The sequence below is a fragment of the Nelusetta ayraudi genome, unplaced genomic scaffold (genome assembly GCF_046127955.1).
Source record: "Nelusetta ayraudi isolate G7.1 ecotype Tasmania unplaced genomic scaffold, CSIRO-AGI_Nayr_v1 ptg000011l, whole genome shotgun sequence".
Classification (NCBI taxonomy): domain Eukaryota; kingdom Metazoa; phylum Chordata; class Actinopteri; order Tetraodontiformes; family Monacanthidae; genus Nelusetta; species Nelusetta ayraudi.
In genome coordinates this window covers 855001-860000 of record NW_027466061.1, presented here as the reverse complement: position 1 = coordinate 860000, position 5000 = coordinate 855001, and the positions used below count along the sequence as shown (strand labels likewise).

The following is a 5000-nucleotide window of genomic DNA, read 5'->3' as shown; positions in this document are numbered from 1 at the left end:
GAGATTTCCCTCTGCTGCGGTGCCGCTGGGGGGCGACACCGAGCGGCGCTGGAATCACAACACAGCGACTTTTTAGACAAACACACAAAGATACTTTTATGAATTTTACTCTACGGACTGTCGGTGGAAATGAATATACTATAACAGAATGGTCAATATACAATCGTACTGTACAAACTGTAAGTAACTGTAAGCTTTTTGGGCTTTTGTTTCCTTGTTTTTTTCTTTGAAATAATCATCTCATACTTTACCTTCAAGACACACCCACACCTCCGAGTGACCGGCCTTGCAGCTGTGTGCATGCATCTTATAGAAGTGTGTGTGTGTGTGTGTGTGTGTGTGTGTGTGTGTGTGTGTGTGTGTGTGTGTGTGTGTGTGTGTGTGTGTGTGTGTGTGTGTGTGTGTGTGTGTGTGTGTGAATTTAATTCCATGAATTCCGGATATAAAGATAATATTGGAGCTTTGTGGGGGAAATGGAAACGTAGGAGGAGGATCAACACATAAGAATTGAACCTCCGGACGGATTTGGAGGGTTTTCATTTAGTGTGTGTGTGTGTGTGTGTGTGTGTGTGTGTGTGTGTGTGTGTGTGTGTGTGTGTGTGTGTGTGTGTGTGTGTGTGTGTGTGTGTGTGTGTGTGTGAGAGAGAGACCATGACCAGGCACATAATCTTCACTGTAAGTCACCTGTCGAGCCCTCAGGTGTCGTCCATATGCAGTCCTCCTTGTCAGCGTGGCGTGTTTTGGATATTTTCATGACTCTCGTACCTGGTGGCTGTGTGTGAAACTCCAAATGAAAAGAATATTGTTTTCATTAACTGGACCTTTTTCATGAAAGATCGATGCCTACTTACAACAAAGTGACCACAAGAGGTGCAAACACAGCCGAGTCGTCTCAGAAATAGTCTCCAAATCCACTTTACACACACACACACACACACACTCACAAACTCTCTGTGCTAAATAACATAAACGTGAGTTAGTCATAGGTTGTAAAACTACTCGTGCCTCCAGGTTTCTTATCCAAATTGATACTGATAACGATGATTGGTAATGTAGTTTAGGTCATATTGCTCTATGTATAAATAACTGACACTCTCCTTTTTTTCCCCCCACAATATCAATATTTTGTTGACATGATCTCAATTCAACCAGAATGTTCTGAACCAGGCAGCAGGAAGAGAAAAGCAAAATCCTGCCATAATGACCAATAGTTGGGAGCAGCGCCACCTTAAGCCTTTTCCCAGGAAGTAGCCTTGGATAGTTGACTTGTGTGCTGACCTCAGTAGCCCACAGCCTGTGCTACAGAGTACTGCAGCTGACTGTGAAACTGCTACTTGTTGCCTCCATTAGGTCAAGTCAAAGATTCCCCATCACCACTCATCTCTTCACAATTCCTCACTGGTATCAAAGTGATTTTTTTTCCTTTTATTTGAGTTGTGTCTTAACCAACTTTGTGTTTTTTGCTGTTTTTTTTCTAATATTGCAACTGAGAGCAACTTATGTGTTTTTTTTTCTACATTATTTTTTCATTTATATATATATATAGAGAGAGAGAGATACATTAACTTGATATAGGAGAATGCTGCCTCTGCCATTGACACAGTATGAACGCATGCAGTGCCTGACATAGGGGCTTTGTATCCAGTGCCTGTCCTGCCTCGGCTGCCGTGCTCTCACAAGGAGGCAACGCAGTGACTTCTAGCAACAGGTTGCTGGACCAGTGCTGCGAACTGTGTGGTCTGACAGCAGCTCCATCCATCTGGAGATCTGTGTCAATGGCACAGCTGCCTCCTCTTCCCAATCGTGAAATCATTCTGTTTAAAGTAGAACTTTTGTAATTTTTTTTTATTCTTTTTTTTTCTTTTTAGTGCCGCTTCACGGTTCATAGAATTTGATATTTTTTTAATTGCAGAAATCGGTCTTGACTGTCTACGTGTCTGCTAAAGTAGCCCTATCTAATCAAAATGCAGGGAAACGATATAAAGATGATTTTTTTGTTTTGTTTTTTTTGTACGTGTGTGTGACACTGCTGTCCTGCGTTTGGCAAAGTCATATGCAAATTAGCCTCGCCGGTGGACTCGTACTGTTGAGCAGCGAGCGAAGAGCTCCCACTGCGGCGCAGACACACTGGCCTTGTCAAAGTGTTGCTGTCTGTCGAGGAAACACCTTCACACTTCCTGGTAGGTGGAGTCGGCCAGGACCAACAGTCCAGTCCGCTCAAACACTCCTTTGTCTGTGTGTGTATTAACGTATGTGTGTGTGTCTGAGAGAGAGAGAGAGAGAGAGAGAGAGAGACGGCAGCAAGTGAATACATGTACATTATGGGACTTTTGCGGACAGTTTGCCCCCCTTATTGAAGTAAAGTTCATCTTTCCACCTGCTGAAATACACTATACAGATCTGAATCTTTACTAACAACATTAACTGTAGCTTTGAAACTGCTGTGCTAATACTTTATGAAATATTGCTTTTGAGGTTTGCATCCTGTGTGAAAACCATTTTTGTGTGTGTATTTTCGTGCTGTATTTTTGAATAATAAAAGACCATTTTTCTAAAAAAAAAAAAAAACAAAACCCCACACAATCATTCATTGGTTATTGTCTTATGCTCACGGCAGCAGCACCAAGGGAACTGAGTAGCAATAAAACTCATTCCATTTTCCATCTTTAAACACAGCAGCAGTGATTAATATTCCCGAGGCACCTGGCTAATGAGCCGATCAGTCAGGCTGGCCAACGCAACCACTGGCCGCCACCTTGGAACATCTCGCAAATCCTCCAAGTTTCTTCATAAACCTGAAGGATCAGTGAGCTGAGCTGCCCTCCAGCAACCGATTCATCCTCACCCTTTGGGTTTTTTCCCCCTCAAACCTGCTCCTTCACGCTTCCCGTTGCAAAGCAGACGTCTGTATTGCCATATAATGTGAGGTAGGTAACAGATTGGGTCCCCGCCGCATTGATCCGTGTGCTCAGTTGAAGTCCAGTGTGCTTCCTTCTCGGCTGCTCCGCTGCCAGCGGTGTCCCCTCAGCTGTAACCTTGGCTCATTAAAACGCCGCTCAGATGCAGGCTACTGCTACTACTGCTGCTGCTGCTGCTGCTGTACGTTCTGGACGGTCGTCGGAAGGACGTCAGTCATGTGTATTTGCCGCGTTTACGCAGTCGTTCATCACAGCCCTGATTCTGCGAGGCCGTCACGTCCATTTCTGACACTCATTTTTCAACCTGTGTTGTCTTTCATACGGCTGAAGGCCGAGTTGTGTTGTTTTAAGCACCTGGGGATTTAAGCTTGGCTCCTGCTTCCTCCCTCTCTCTCTCTCTCTCTCCCCCACTCTCTCTCTTTCTCTCCCACCCGTCTGCTACGGTGAGGTATTAATTGTTTGTGCAGATTAAGTAGGCTGCTAATTCAAAAAAAAAAAAAAAAAAAAAAGCCCAACAACCTTCGTGTTGGTTATCCTGGTGGGTTGCCTTGGCAACCTTATCTGGCTGTACATAGTCTGAGCAGGCGGCGGTGAGCGGGCGGAGTGACTTATCTTATGATTTGCTCACCACTAACAAAAGAGGCTTGCGGAAGCGAGCGCAGGTCTCCAGCGTGGTGCGGCTGTCACTGCCGCTAAGCCTTCCCTGCCATTTTTAGAAACCTCTCCGTTAGCTTGATGAAGGGGCTGTGTTGGGGGTAGAGTGGGGAGGGGAGGGGGGATTCTAGGTGGCATCGTGAGCAATATACATATGCATTAGGAGTTAGGAGTGAGCTCCTGAAGGAGCTTTGGTTGGTAAAATTCCCACAGATCCCCCTCGTACGTCCAGTAGGAGACGGATGCAGGCAGGAAGCAGGGAGGGAAGTCTGTCGCTAAGAGATGATGGAGATTCACCTGTGAGAAAGACTTGTTCAATCAGCAACCACTTATTTCCATGTCAAGTTAGTGTTTTGTGAAGCTGGCTTGTTTTTTTTGGGTTTTTTTTAGGTGTTTATTAACATAATGATGATGCCAGCCGATTTAATGCAAAGAAAACCAAGGTCACACCCTATAACATCCCCCAGGAACACCTGCTCCTAACGATAGAGGGTACTGCGCTTAAGGAGGTTAATGACTTTAAATACCTGGACGCATGGGTCGGCTCCACAGAAAGGGACATTAAAGTGAGGAAAGCACTTGCCTGAGCCCTTAATGGTATGAGCAGTGTGTGGAAATCCAACCTCCCCCAGCACATCAAGATCAGTTTCTTCTCTGCAGCCGTGGAGTCCGTTCTCCTCTATGGCTGTGAATGCTGGACACTAACACACCCTGGTGTAGCACCCATCCAGGGTGTAGCACCAATCCAGGGTGTTACACCAGGGTGTTACGTGTGGTACTAAACATCAACCAGGACGAGCACATCATCAACAAACGTCTGTACTGGGCATTACCAAGTATGTCAGAGAAGATGGCAGCAAAGAGGATGAGACTAGCTGGTCACTGCCACCGACACCAAGAACTCCCGGCCGAAAAGCTCGTACTGTGGGAACCAACACGCGGACATCGATCGAGAGGACGTCCCACACCTACTGTACCTTTGTGGACGTGATAAAGAAAGTTGCTGGAGCAGAAAGCACAAATGAGCTGGCCAGACGTATGGAGAACCGAGGTGACTGCAGACGCGGATGGAGGGCTCGTCCGAGGATGACGTAGTAGTGGTATGACACAAGAAATTCTTACATGCTTCGCTATTCTATTGAGCTCCCGTTATTATCTCCCAGCTCGCACAATGTTATCTGGCATAACAGCCAAATCCAGTGGTAGAGTGTCTGCTTTCAATTGGGAAGTTGTGGCTTTGATCCCCGGCATGGTCGTTAACCGAAGGCTATAAAAGCAGGACCCATTGCCTCCCTGCCTGGCATTCAGTATTCAGGGTTGGACCTGGAGGGTTTAAATCACCCAATGATTCCTGGGCGCGGCGCCGCTGCCGCTCACTGCTGCTGCTCACCACTGCTGCTCACCGCTGCTGCTCACCAATGCTGCTCA

At 46.3% G+C, this 5000-nt stretch overlaps 1 protein-coding gene across 1 annotated transcript in view; it reads left to right on the top strand.

Moving 5' to 3' along the window:
* cxadr (CXADR Ig-like cell adhesion molecule) overlaps window positions 1-2573 on the top strand; it is a 26372-nt gene extending 23799 nt beyond the window's left edge. The window contains exon 7 of the mRNA XM_076019883.1: window positions 1-2573. This exon is cut by the window's left edge and continues 432 nt beyond it. The gene's annotated coding sequence lies outside the window, so the exon portion shown is untranslated.
* The last annotated feature ends 2427 nt before the right edge of the window (window positions 2574-5000 follow it).